The sequence below is a fragment of the Sminthopsis crassicaudata genome, chromosome 5 (assembly GCF_048593235.1).
Source record: "Sminthopsis crassicaudata isolate SCR6 chromosome 5, ASM4859323v1, whole genome shotgun sequence".
NCBI classification, from domain to species: Eukaryota; Metazoa; Chordata; class Mammalia; order Dasyuromorphia; family Dasyuridae; genus Sminthopsis; species Sminthopsis crassicaudata.
Window position 1 is genome coordinate 12,766,001 of NC_133621.1, and position 15,648 is coordinate 12,781,648.

Genomic DNA, 15,648 nt, shown 5'->3' on the forward strand with positions numbered 1-15,648 from the left:
AGAAGAATTGCACATGTTTAACCTAGATTGGATTATTTGCTGCCTGGGGGAAGGGGAGAAGGGAGAAAATTATGAAGGATTTTACAAGGGTGAATGTTAAAAAAAAAAACTATCTTTGCATGTATTTAGAAAATTAAAAAAAAACTATTATATAAAAAAATTGGGATTTAAGCTTAATGAAGTCATTCTGGAGGCAGGTGTGAGGGGGAGGGGGAGAATAAAAACAAACATACCAAAAGGATGGTACCTGAATATCTTCAAGTGGGTCTTTTTCCTTCTCTGTACCTACTCCTGGAGGGCAGGGACAATTGTAAGGAGAGGCCTTATCCTTAGAAGGGACCTTAGAGATCACGTGATCCTTTTATCACTCAGATGAAGGGAGAGGGAAATAGTTTATTCAAAACCATGTATCTAGAGAGGGACAGAGCTGAGATTTGAATCCAGGTCTTTTTTGCAAAACCTGGTTCTGTTATGTTTATTTTGTGTCCAATGCCTAGCCCACTGTCCTTCTTTTAATATATGATAGTTAATTCTAACTTGAATTCTAAAGCTGAATTGACATTTTTTTCAAAGCTGATAATCACCGAAAGATATATTCAAAATAAAATAACAGCATCTAAAATTTTCACAGCACTTGAGGATTTGCAAAAAAGCTTTACCAATATTATCTCATTTCATCCTCACAGCAACCCTGGGAGGTAGAAGCTATCTACTGCTATTCCCATTTTTTTCAGATAAGGAAATTGAAGTATGGGCATACTGTTAATAAAGTATCTGAGGTTATGTTCAAACTAGGGTCTTTCTGACTGCAAGTCCAACATTTGTTGCACTTCACTGTGCTACTTAATGTCCTTTATTTTGAAAATATCTACTCAAGGTGGTCCCTAAGAGCTTTGGGAAAGAAGGGGGGGAAATGAAGGAAGGGAGGGAGGAAAGGAGGAAAGAAGAAAAAAGGAAAAAAGAAAGGAAAGAAGGAAGGAAGGGAGAAAGGAAGGAAGGAAAGAAGGAAGGGATGTAGGGAGGAAGAGAAAAATGGAAAGAAAAAGAAAGAAAAAAGAGGAAGTTAGAATAAAAAATGCTTTTTATTAAGTATTCATTGGGTTCCAAATTCTGTTTACACCAGCGGTGTAATCACAACAAACCAAACATGATTCATTGTCCTGAGACTTGTCTGCCTCAGTTTTCTCATTTGTTAAAGGGGAATAATAGTTGCAATTCACTAGAATTACTGTGAAAATAAAATGAGATATTTGTAAAGAATTTTGCAAAACTTAAAACATTATAGAAATGTTAGCAATTATAGCTGCTATTATAAATATTTGTTGGATCACTTGAAACTGCTAATAATCACAGGCATTCCACAATTCTTTAAAAGTATGCAAAGCACTTTATAGACATCTCACTTGAATATGTTAAAGTTTACCAATTAAGATTTTTATTTGGAATAAAGCAATCAGCCTTACATCTTAAACAACTGCTTCCAGCCCCACCCAACTCTGCTCCATATCATCAAAAATAGGAATGGAATGAGAATATTTAAAGCTGAAAAAAGCTGAAAAGGTCTCAAAGATTCTATTTTTTTTTAATCTAACCCTCTCAGTTGTTAGCTCTTAGCAGTTAGTGATGTTGACTTCCTGGGTCTAGTAGAGAGACTGGGCTAGCATTTTGTTTGAAATTTCTTCCTCTTTACTTAAGGTATCCTAATCTTTGTTTCTTTTCACAAATGATTGTTAATTCCATTACAAAGGGACAAAAGGCTGCATAATAAGCCTAATTGGGCTTTGGATTTTGATATCTCAGGTCTCTATCATTCTGTCCAGGCTACCTGGTATTGTTATTCTTAAGATTTAATGCTGGTAGGGACTTTAGAAGTCTTTTGGTCTAACTTATTTACAGACGCCAACCAGAAGCCCAGAGAGTTTGTGGGTCGTAGATTCATACATAGAAATAGGAGTTCAGAGACCATTGTAGCTCAGCAGTTCATTTACAGAAACTGAGGCCAACTGAGGTAAAAGAGCCCTCTCCAGCATCACAGAGCTAGGAGTTGGATGAGGCTGGATTTGAACTCTTTTGGATCTTCCAGGCATTGTGGCGCCATCTAGCTGCAAATCACTTAATCTCTCCATCTCTGTTTCCTTATCTATGACAAGTAATAACACCTATCTTATAATGGATCTCACAATGGTTATTGGGTAACTCCAAGGAGATCTTGGCTGTAAAGAACTTTGACAAATGGCTAAAAAAGAATTCTTTTATTTTTTTTAATTTAAATTTTTTTTCACAGTATATATGCATGAGTAATTTTTTTTATAGTATTATCCCTTGTATTCATTTTTCCAAATTATCCCCTCCCTCCCTCTACTCCCTCCCCTTGATGACAGGCAATCCCATACATAAAAAAGAATTCTTTAAAAAATGTTTTATTGATGGTCTTCTTTTCCTTTTTTTTTTCTGTCTCTCCCCACCCTTCTTTGTCTCCTTTCTCTCCCTCCCTATCTCCCACTCCCAGCCCTGAAAGCAGTTCTTGTGAAATGGAATGGTTTAGAAGGATACAATTTTCATCTGAATCAGCATTGTGTTGTAGCTGCCAAAGAAGCAATTTGATCTTGGATTGCACTAATGGATGTGTAACATCCATATCGAGGAAAGTCAAATCTTCCATGTTTATTTTTACATAAGAAAAATCTAGCATCAATTTTTTCATAAAGAAATGTAATTTCAAGGGAGCTCATCTCTGTGAACTACCAATATTGGACAACTTCTAAAGTCATGTAAAAGTGACAAAGATTCAGAAGACATGGATTTATATGGTTTTTATAATCACTTAGGAACATTTATAAAGTTACCATTAGTTGTCCTATGATTTAGTGAAAAGAGCACAGCTCTGTAGTTAGAAAGTCTGCTTGCTTATCTTAGTCACTTAGCTATGTGACTCATGTAGGAACCTCAGTTTCTTCATTTGTCAAATGCTCATAACATTTTTTGAGGGATGTGTTTTTTTTATGAGGGATGTATTAAAACTATGAATTATTTCAATTATTATGAGTTTTGTTTGTAGGCTGCAAGATTTACAGAGTAGAAACCATCTACTTTCCATTTTGATAAATTAGGTACTAGTTTAGAAAGGCCACATAAACTTTATGTTGATATTTACAATCACAAAACAGAATTTATAATGAGAATGAATTGTATCATGGGCAGAATAGTAGACCTAGATTAAATCAATTACTTAATAAGCATTTGTTAAACACTTACTACTATTCAAAGCACATACTTGACTAAGCATTGAGGATTCAAGAAAGTGAAAAGAGAACAAGAGAGCCAGAAAGCATGGCATGATGATGAATTTGGAGTCATGGAGACTTGCCCTAAACACTTACTAGCTCTGTGATCCTGGGCAAGTCACTTAATCCCCTTATGTCTTAGCTTCCCAATTTGTAGAATGAAGGAGTTGGGATACATGATCTCCTAACATCCCATTCAGCTCTAAATCTATGAGCAGATGAAAACTACTCCTTATCTTCAAAGAGCTAACATTCTAAAAGTGATAAGACAACACACGCATAGATTAGTACATCCAGTACAAGATACCTCCAATGAAGATGGAAGATAGGAAAATCACTAGCAGCTGGGGAGAGGCAGGGATCTAGAAGAGTTTTTTTCGGAAGCTTTTGAGCTGAATCTTAAAAGAAGCCTGGGATCACATGAAGTAGAGATTAAAAGGGAAAGCAGAAAAAGACCTGCTTTTGAGTCCTGCTTCAGTCAGCCATCAGGCAAGACATTTAATTTCACAGAGTCTCATTTTGCTCATCTGCAAAATAAGGAATTTGGAATAGATGGAATTTTAAGATTCTTTCCAAATTTGAATTTGTGATTCTATAATCATAAATTATAGAATTTATGAGGAAACATTTTCTACCATGAAAGTCAGCAGTTGCCCAGGGCAACATACCAGTATATGTCAGGAGTGGGTCTAGGAACCAAGGTGTGTGTACCTGGGTTCCTTGGATTCAAAGATAGTCCTCTACTTTAAAGCCACTAGGTGGCGCACTAGATAGAATGTTGAACCAGACGTCAGGAAGAGCTGAGTTCAAATGCAACCTCAGATTCTTTGTTGTATGGTCCTGGACGATTTCTATTGCACAAAAGAAATGGTATCAAAGAAGAAGATGCCAGACTTTAAAATCAAGTCTCCAAAGTCTCAGGTCTGGGGATTTTTTCTGCATATGTTAAAGAAAGGAAAGGATAAGGATTGAAGAGACTGTAGATGCCACAAGAGAATGAGTCTTATTTTGTCATTGATGTTTGAATCCAGGGCCAAATGCCAGAGATACGTCATATGTAACTGGGAGAAGAGGAAGCTGAACAGGGAAAATCAGGAAGGAGATACCACCAGAGAAGGCATTAAATGTTTTCTTTATAATGCTGATGCTTTCTCTGAAGTGTTGTACAGATGTCTTTTGCTACAGAGGGGTCCAAGGCTCTATTGTGCCAAATGACTAACTTCTCAGTAACCATCTGCAACTCTCTCAGTCGCAGACTCATAGAAAAACCCTAAAATTGCCAAAATCAATGTGATTCTAGGTCTGGAATAAAAAAAAAAATCCAGCCTTTCATGATAGAAAACAGCAAGAAAAGCATCATGGTGTGGTGAAGAATAAGTTACACTATGCCCAAAGGGCTATCAAACTGTGAATACTTTTTGGTCCAACAGTATCTCTATTGGGCCTGTATCGCAAAGAGATCATTAAAAAAAAGGGAAAAGGAGCTACTTGTGCAAAAATGTTTGTAGCAGCCCTTTTTATCATGGCAAGGACCTGGAAACTGAATAGATGCCCATTGGTTGGGGAATGACTGAATAAATTATGATATGTGAATGTAATTGAATATTATTGTTCTATAAGAAAGTGGGGTGATTTCAGAGAGGCCTGGAGAGACCTACATGAACTGATGCTGAGTGAAGTGAGCAGAACCAAGAGAACATTGTACACAGCAACAAGATTATTCAATGATCAACTGTGATGGATGTGGCTCTTTTCAACAATGAGGTGATTTAGACCAGTTCCAATAGACTTGTGATGGAGAGAGCCATCTACATGCAGAGAGAGGATTGTGGGGACTGAGTGTGGATCAGAACATAGTTTTTCACCTTTTTTGTTGTTTGCTTGCTTTTTGTTTTCTTTCTCATTTTTCCCTTTTTAATCTGGATTTTTCTTGTCCCGCATATAATTGTGGAAATATATATAAAAGAATTGCACTTATTTAGCATAAAGCAAACAAAAAAGAATAGTTACCATTTCTTAGGCATTTGAAGGTGTGCAAAGTAGTTTGCAAATAGCCATTTTATCCTCATATCATTACCCGATAGGTGCAACTATGGGCTCCATTTTACAGATGAGGAAGCAGAGGCAAATAGAAGTTACATGGCTAGTCCAGGACCATACAACAAAATATCTGAGATTGCATTTGAACTCAGCTCTTCCTGACATTTGCTCCAAGACTCTACTCCAACATTTACTGCGCCACCTAGTGGCTTTAAAGTAGAGCACTATCTTTGAATCCAAGGAATCCAGATACACACCTGCCCCACCTCTGACATACACTGTCTATGGTGCCCTGGCCAAGTGCTGACTTTCATGGTAGAAAATGTTTTCTCATTTGGAATTTTCTAGACCAATGAAATCACAAGTCTTGATAATCCCTATTCTATTTATGGAAGGACAAATTCAAAACTATTCTGTAGCTTTTATGTTCTTATAGTGAGTGCTTTAGGGACTAAGCACAGAATTTTAAGAAGAAGAATTGTAGAAGTTATCAAGAACTGTTAAAATCATACACAATGAATTAAAATGCTAAACACTTTCAAAAAAACTCCTAGATTATTAATATCACTAGATTAAAATTTCTTTTAAAAATAGAACATCTAAAATGGGAAGGCTGATTTAAAATGTTACTATTATTAACCAATCCAGAGCAGTTAGGAACAGGTAGATTTGATAATTATAGAGGATGAGACAATGAAATGTAGTTTTCAAAGAGAGAGAGAGAATGGTTTATTCATTAGAATCCTTTGTTTTGCTCAGGACAAGATTTTCATGGAGTCACTGCAATAATCATTAAAATAGCACCTTCTAAGGCTTTTAACTCTAGAACTGGAAGATACCTTAGAGGTAATTTGGGCCAACACTGTCATTTTACTAGGAGGAACTCCAGGTGCAGGGCAGTTGAGTGAAATCACTAAGCTAATAATCGAAGAAGCTAGAGTTGGAACTCAGGTCTTGTACTTGCCATTTTGGGAGTACATTGCTTCTCTGATGTATTCTCTCATTCCATTTTGACTTCTCTCCCTTCATCATAGGGTTAGGTCTAACAGGAGTGCCACATTTCTATTAAATGATATTGTATTCAGAGTAAAGACACTTGGATTTTAATATTGACCCTGTTACTGACTAAATTGATAATTATCATACAAAATTCAATGACTTTTACCCAGACCTTTATATTTGTTGTTGTTCAGTTGTGTCTGACTTCAGAAATCCATTTGGACTTTTTTTTTTTTTTTAATAAAGATACTGGATAGTTTGCCATTTTCTTCTCCAGCTCCTTTTAAAAATGAGGAAACTGAGACAAATGGTGAAAATCACATAATTGGTAAATGTTTGAGGGCAATTTTGAACTCAGAAAGATGAGTCTTCTTGATTCCACTTCTCTCTCTCTCTCTCTCTCTCTCTCTCTCTCTCTCTCTCTCTCTCTCTCTCTCTCTCTCTCTCTCTCTCTCTCTCTCTCTCTCTCCTACCTAGTTGCTCTTTACTAAATGGTAAGGCAGAATAATTATAAGAGTTGCTCAGTAGAATGCATGTCTCTCTGTCTATTTCTCTCTCACACACTCCAGTTCAACCCCAAATCTTCTCCACTAATCTCTCTATGGGAGAAAGTAGGGACTCCCAGAAATCTAATTGGGAGACCAAGGAAATTCATATTTCTGGAGAACTCCCTCTTAAAAAACCTTCACGAAACCCTACCATCTCCTCAAAATACTTCCTTTTATCAACCAAACCTCTTGAAAAATTTTTCTGTGCTTAATTTCTCCATGACTTCTCACTCCTGCACACTTTGCAAATTGCTCCCCCCCCCCCCAGGCAATTGGGGTTAAGTGACTAGCCCAGGGTTACACAGCTAAGTCATGTTAAGTGTCTGAGGCCAGATTTGAGATCAGATTTTCCTGACTTTAGGGCGGGTGCTCTGTCCACTGCACCACCCAGCTGTCCTTGCAAATTGCTTTCCTACTTCATCATTGCCAGTCATTTTGCTTTTTGTCTTCTCACTAGACTCTGGTGGCTGGAGAAGAGAGTGGGGCAGATGACTTTGTATGGCTCTGGGTCACTCAAATCCAATTCACACCTAAGCCAAGACATTAGCCTCATTGGTTCTATGTGAGAATGAAGGACAGACAACAAATGATCTTCAACTGAAAGAGTTTTTTTTTTCAAAAGTGTCAGTGATATCTCAATTCCTAAACCCTTTGTCTTTTCTTAATCTCATTGTTCTTGGTCTACCTCCTACATTTCACCCTGATGCCCACCTTTTTTCTTGTATGTTTTCTGTTTTCGGTGTTTCCTTGACACTATTTCTGATTTACCTCTCACCTGTAGGACTGCTCTTTCTCTAGCTCTTTTACTAGCTTATTATTTACATCATATCCCTTAATAGTGAATATTCCCCAGAGTTTGCTTCTGGACCTTTCTTTTACTTTCATTTGACTGGTAACCTCATCAAGTTTAATTATCATCTTTGCAGACATTTTCCACATTAAATTCCAGTTCCTTGAGGTTCAGTCCCAAGTTATCAATTGCCTATGAGACACTTAAAACTATATCCTGTGGTCAACAATCTAAAATTCACTTTACCCCTAAACCCTTTCCTTTTCCAATTTCTGTTGAAGTCACCAGCATTGTTTCAGGGTTCTGGATTGATAATTCTTGACTCTTCAACTATCCTTCACCTCACATGTCCAATCAGCTGCCAAATATTACGTTTTTATCTTCATAATACCTCTTATCAACTCACAGAGCTCTCTTTGTGCAGGTTCTTATCACCTTCTTCTTAGACTGTTGCAACAGCCTCCCAATTGAGGCAGGGAGAACCTCTCTAATCTACACTCCCCACAATTATCCAAGTGATCTTTCTTAAGCATGAATCTCTTCAAGTCACTTAATCAATTCTAAGTACTTCCTCTTGTCTCCAGGATGAACTATACACTTTTGCCTTATAATTATAATCTGACTCCTTGCTTTCTTTTTAGCCCCATTGTTCATTACATTACCTCTTTTCCTGAATTCTGCAATTTGAACTGTTCCTCACACATAATATTCCATCTTATGCCTTGTCCTGGCTTTTCTCCTGTTGCCTTATCTTCACTTTATATAATCTTATGTTGAGCTATTTTGGATAGTCTAATAATTCACTTTATATTTATGCAGTATATATTTTCCTAAGTACTCATTCTCTTCCCCATTAGAATACAAATTTATTGTAGGAATTGCTTCACTTTTTGCATTTGTATTCCTAGCTCTACAATATTGACTGACAATAACGAACACTTAAGACACCCTTGTTGATCAATGGGATGATTGATTAGGGCTCTCTCACTGCCTCCTCCAACTCTCTGTGCATTTGGTAACTCCTTTTGTTCAGGAGACGAGGTCTACTAACTTTGTCCACTCCAGAGAATCACATCAAATAGTCAAATTGAGAACTCAAGTAGCTTAAAAGCATCATTATCACTGATTGGTGCCATCTCTTGCACAATAGTGTCTTCCTCTCTTGAAGTTATTTAATTGTATTCTCTAAGGCTGCTCCCTCAGAGTCTGAACAGGCCTTGGGGATATATTATTTTTACACCTTTAAAATTATTCTCCACTCTTCTGGATTTAGATACATTTCTCTCAACTAGACCTCTTAAAGATCCATAGATAAGCTCCTTTTTATGAGCCCTAATTCCAGGTTAGTTCAGCTATACATGTTAGATCCAATCAAATTATTCTCTAGGCAGAATTCGATCATTTTCAAAGAGGTGTCAAGAAGTCTATAAATACCTAGATCAGGATCCTTGGGGTGGTTGCTTCTGTTAGGGAGATTTAATCAAAGCCTAAAGGGAGGTGTCAGACTTTAATTTAAATCCACTTTCATTCAATTCAACAAACATTTTAAAGTACTTCCTACTTTTGAGAGGCAGTCTGAAAGGGAAAGGAAAGAAAAGAAAGTATATAGCACCTACTTTGTCCCAAGCACTTGTTAAGTGCTTACCAAACTTTCATTCATTTGGTCTTCCCAACAAAACCGTGGGGTACAACTCAAAACCCCATTTTCTAGTTGAGGAAGCTGAGCAAAATGAGATAAGTGTCTTGCCCGGGGTCACCCACAGCCAATAAGTATCTAAAGCTGGAAGGAGGTCTAGCCTCATTGGGCCACCTTCCATGGTGTAGTGTAGGGCTGGCTTTGGATCCAGGAAGACCTGTAGATAGGATAATAGATTTAGTGCTGTAGAATTCAACCCTCCCACTTTACATGAGGAAATGACTTGCATAGAGAGCTTGGATGATATCCCCAGAATCACAAAGCTAATAAGTACGGATGAGTTGGAATTTGAACCCAGAGATTCCTAATTCTAAATCTAGCCCTTTGGTGACCCACCTCACTATATCAACCTTCTGGCTGAAGTCACCTATCCTCTGCTCTTGTCAGCTGTCTGGCTCTATACATTTCTTTTATTGATAGAAAAAAGTGTTTTCACCTGAGAATTCCTTGATCAGTGAAATAAATCATAGGCCCAGTTCCTATCCCTAAGATTAATATCTTTTGTTTTTTGTAACACATCATTTTTATTTTTTTAAATGATAAGTTTAACAACCACAAATAAGCAACAATTCCAATATTTATAAAATCAGTTTTATACCTGAAATGATAAACTTTCACTATTTGTTTTTCAAAAATATCTAAATTAATTTTGAACAGTTTACAGACTTTATAATTTATTTTTCTTTTGGCAAATTTATAATTTTCAGTTACCCAAAGAGACATTTACTATAGCTTTATCAGCAGGACCACAAATGGTCATCACAATCTCCCCGCTAAATTAATTTTAATAAAGTAATAAAAGAGTAATTTGGTTTGTTTCTTTGTCCCTTTCTGAATTTTTTTAAAGCTTTTCTTGAAAAATTTCTTGATTTTGCTGCTGTCATCCTTGTTTACACAGTTAAAATTAGTGTGGACATTTCTCTTTTATATCTACTTTCTTAATTTTGAATTGCTCCAGAAAAATCTCCCAAATTTCTTTGTGTTGATTGTGTTTTTCATTTCTTATGATGCACTAATAATGCATCACACCCACATATGACTATTTGTTTTGCCTTTCTTCAGTTGATGGTCAGAAGCATTGTTTCTTTTGTTATTAAAAATAAGGTATACTTTTATGCAAATAGACTTTCCTTTCCAGTGAAGAGTATCCTTGCAAGGTTTTGGAGAAAGGGCAAGTAGTCCATAGTTAGGATCCCTGGATTAAGACTAAAGCTCTCTAGGGAAGGTGAGGATTGGGGGATTGGAGCTCTCAAGATTTAAACTTCAAAGAAAGAGGAGGAAAAAAATCAGAAGGGACCCTAAGGGATGCACAAGGAACTCATTCAATTTAAAAGAAAGAATGAATACATACAATACATCCAAATACACATTAGCAGCAGTAGGAAAGATCTAAAGGAGCCAAAGCGAGTGAAAAACTGCTGGGTAAGGGCTGGGATTGTTTGGTTTGAGATTTTTAGTTATTTTGAGGGAAAGAGTCACTATATGGGATTGGAATTCAGAAGGGAGTGTCATAGGCAGTGGACAGCAGGGAAAAGACAGAACCCCTCAAGCCGTCCTTTTGCTCCTGTTCTCTCTGCCACAGATGTAGTCTAAACAAAGTAGGAAGCAGCCAGGTGTCTGCTTTGGAGCTCAATTGCACCCATTCATCTGGGTAGCCAGGTGGTGCCACAGTGGATAGAGTCCTGGGTCTGGAATTAGGAAGCCCTGAGTTCAACCTTGGTCCCAGACATTTACCAGCTGTGTAATCCTGGGCAAGTCACTTCACCCTGTCTGCCTCAGTTTCCTCATCTGTAAAATGAGCTGGAGGAGGAAATGGTGATCACTCTATCTTTGTTAAGAAAACCCCAAATGGGATCACAAAGAATTGGACATAATTGAAATGACTGGAGGGTGGGGTGGGAATGGAGTCAAGATGGTGGAGTTAAGGCTGAAATGACTGAACACACACCAGTTCACCTTCACCTCAGGATTTAGAAATAAGTGTCACTTATAATTTCTGAGCTGCTGAAAGATCAGGACAGAATGAGAAAGGATCCTCAAGACTGGACAACTAGATGTGTCGGTACTGGAGGGAGTATTGGACTTGGAGACCAAAAGATCTGCATTTGAATCCTACTTTAGACATAGTATCTGAGTGTTTTTGCTTAAGTCACTTATCCTCTCTGTGCCTCAGTTTCCTTTTCTGTAAAATGAAAGGGGTTGGACTTGATGGCCTCTGAGGTCCCTGCCAGCTCTAGATTTAGGATCTCATGAGCCTATCACTACAGAAAGACCAATGTCCAGTTTCCCATAATGGTAAGAAAACGGAAACTGCAAGCCAACGTATTTGAATAAGTGGGTACTGGGCAACTAACGAAGGAAATGGTGGTCACAAAGAGCCGATATGTCTTTGATTTGTCAAGAAGAGATTCTGCTAGACTCTTCATACTTTGACAGGAGCATTCATGCTATTCTTGTGGAAAATATGGTTCCATGTGAAGGCCAAAGAAGTAGTTCGATTAGGTGGGTGTGGAACAAATTAAATAGAAGGACTTTTGAGGAGTCCTTACTGGTTCAGTGCTGGACCCAGTGTTGGTTAGCATTTTCATCCGTGACTTAAATAAGTGGCCTTCCTAGCAAGATTATAGATACAACAACCTTAGGATAGATGACTAGCTTGTAGCCTGGGTTTGGAGAAAGGACAAGTAGTCCATAGTTAGGACTACTTAGTTAGGTTTTATTTAAGATTTAATCTCATTGGGATGAATTTTAACGTGAATATTTAAAACAAAAACCAACTTCCCAAAGACAAGATGGGATATGTGACTAGGCAGTATTTTATAGGAAAAAAAGACCTGACAATATCTGCTTATGAGCCCCATAAGGGCTTCAATCTTGCCTTCCATGTTTTCAGAAAGACTTTGGTGACCTGGAAACACCCACAGAACCACCTGGCTGCCAAATGGCCTTGAGATCATGTTACCAAGTGACTTCTTGGTTGTTGTGCACGAGGAAAAGGTGACTGGGGGATGGGCTCCATGATAGCCATCTTTAAAGACCCCTTTGGAAGAGGCTTAGTCCAAAACTGGGTCAGGATGAGGATCCAGAGAAGATTGAGACCTGTCTCTGAGTGTGATGTGACTCCTTCAAAAGAGTCTGCCTTCTTTAGTATTTGAATGGCTTTTGGGGGGAAGGGGCATGGGGGCAGGACAATTATTTGTGTATCTAATTATTTAAATAATTGAATTTTCTGATTAATATAAAATTTCTTTGAATTTTCATCCATGTTAAATTATTTCTAAAATGTTGGGATACTTTCTTGCCTTAGTAAGCAGTGGAAATAATTTAATTTTGCTCTAATGATATTTTTCAAAAGCCTGCAATTACAATTGAACAAGATATATGTATAGTGTTCAGCGGAGAATAGTGCCCTCTAGTGGGAGGGCTGCTGAGTTAGTTTCAGACCGGCCCTTCTACCTTTGGTTTCCCCGTGGCACACAACTCTCACCTGTAGCTCCAAGAAACTGTAGCCTGTGCAGCGGCCACAGTTCAGTCAAACCATCTTAACAAGTGGGCTATAGCAGGTTGAAGGCAGCAGGCAAGCCTAAAACCCATTGGTGACTTAGGGGGATACCTATTCCAAAAATGTGAAGTCTTCCCTTGCTGGAATGGGCAGATGAGAACTTGCTCCAATGGCTTTGAAGGTGGCCCTTAGAGATTGGTCAAAGATGCTAAGGCCATTCACTGAATCCTGAGCTGTTTTGACTTTTGTCCTGACACTGGACTTTAATGACTCAAGAAGAACTCTCCAAGATGCCATTTGGGGTTTTCTTGGCAAAAATACTGGAATGGTTTGCCATTTCTCTCTCCAGATCATTTTATAGAGAGAGAAACTAAAACAAACTGTGTGAAGTGACTTGCCTACGGTCAACAGAAAGAAGTAAATATCTTTTTCTGATTTTGAAAACAGTTTAAATAATACAGGGATTACTTTTTGAATATTTGATAGAATTCAATTGTGATTTTACTTTTTTTTGGTTAAATAATAGCTTTTTATTTTCAAAATACATGCAAAGATAGTTTTCAACATTCATCTTTGCAAAACTTTGTGTTCCAATTTTTTTCTCCTTCCCTTTTCCCCATCCTCTCCCCTAGACAGCAAGTAATCCAATCTAGGTTAAACATGTGCAATTCTTTTAAACATATTTCCAACATTTATCAAGCTGCACAAGAAAAATCAGATCAAAAAAGAAAAAAAAATGAGAAAGAAAACAAAAAAGCAAGCAAACAAAAACAAAAAAGTAAAAACACTATGTTGTGATCCACATACAGTCCCCATAGCTCTCTCTCTGGATGCAGATGGCTCTCTTCATCACAGACCACGGGAACTGGCCTGAATCACCTCATTGTTGAAAAGAGCCACATCCATCAGAGTTGATCATCACATAATCTTGTTACATTGTATAATATTCTTTTGTTTCTACTCACTTCACTCAGCATTAGTTCGTGGAAGTCTCTCCAGACCTTTGTAAAATTATCCTTCTGATCATTTCTTATAGAACAATAATATTCCGTAACTTTCATATGTCACAACTTGTAAATTTACTCTTTACCCCCTGTAGATTGGAAATTACTTTACAAATATTTACTTTTACACTATAGATTGGAAATTAATTTTGCAAATATTTCATTTTCTCCTTCCCTAAATATTAAGAATTACAGGAGGCAAGACAGATGTACTATACTATATTAAACATAATCATATCAACAAACTGCAAAGATATAAATCAAACAGTCCCAGTTCTTAAGGAACTTAGTTTCTATGTGGGAGATAGCATGTTCATACAAAATAAAATGCAAACTAAATAGGAAATAATTTAGGGAAGATCATTAGTAATCAGAAGAAAACCTTCAGGTGGAAGCAAAATTGTGAGCAAATCTTGAAGCAAGACTTCAAGGTGGAGTAAGAGCATTGAAGATATGGAGGAAACCCAATAGAGATGGGAGATGGATTACCATGTGTGTGGAACAACCAGAAGGAATAGAGTATTCGTGAAAGGAAGTGTTATGTAATGGAACTGATGGCAAACTGTAAAGGAGCTTTGAAACTAACAGAGGAGCTTATGTTTTATCCTAGAGCCAATAGGGTTTCACTGTTTATTGAACAGTAGAACTAAGGATTCAAAGAAGAAGTGAAGGAGGAGGAGTTCCAAGAATGGATGACAGTTTGTGTAAAGAAACAAAGCTAGAAAATGTATTGTTGTTTTGTTAGGAAAAGCAAGATGTTTGCCCTCAAGGGAATAGGGATGTTAGAGATGAGTGGCAAGTTTGGGAGGAAAGACACTAAGCTCAATTTGAGAATGTCTTTGAATCCTTGGTTTCTTTATTATCATTCTCTTTATAAAATTACTTTTTGTTTCTATGTTTAGTTCCTTGCATGTATTTTTCCATGCACATGTTGGTTGCCCTCTTTCGCAATGTAAGGGCAGGAACTGTTTGAGGTTCTTTCCCCATTGTATCTCTGTGTTTTGCATATAGTAAGCACTTAATAGATGCCTGTTGGAGGAAGACACAAATGGACCTCTCAGCTCCGTACAGTCGGTCGGGGGGCTGTCCTTCAAGACTCTAGTGCAAAGTGAAAAGAGAGAAAGTAAGGGCAAGCCTTTGTCACAACTCTATTCTTTGGAATATTTATGGACTCTGTACCACCATGTACCTAGCACCTATACCTAGCGGGCCGCTAGGGGGCGCCATAATGCACACCGTGTCAGGCTTGGAGGCAGAGTTGAAATCCAGCTCCAGACACTTCCTAGAGACCTTGGGCAAGCCATTTCACTCTGCTTTGTTTCCTCATCTGTAAAATGGGCTGGAGGAGGAAATGGCCAACCGCTCCGGCGTCTTTGCCGAGAAAGCCCCAGATGGAGGCCGGGGGACTCAGAGAAGTGACGAGAACCGAAACTAAGTTTCGGAGACGGCTGGAGCGCTGAGAGGTTCAGCCGTTGGCCCAGGGTGGCCAGAGTGAAGGGCGGGGAGGAGGCTCCCGGCCGCCGCCACTTCCCCCGCCGCCATCACTGGCAACATTGTAGCAACGCCAGCGATACATAGTTTCCTGGGACCGAGGCCGCAGTCCTGATTTCCCAGACCAGGCTCGCCCCGGGGCTTCGGGCGGCAGCATTCGAACCCACACCTCCCAAGGCTTTATCCCTCTTGTAAGCCCAGAACCTAATCCAGGAAGCCGAACGTAGGGCAGGTGATCGATCCACGGGGGCTGGGGCTGGATGGTTCCTGTTTGGAATCTGGCGCAGGATTTGA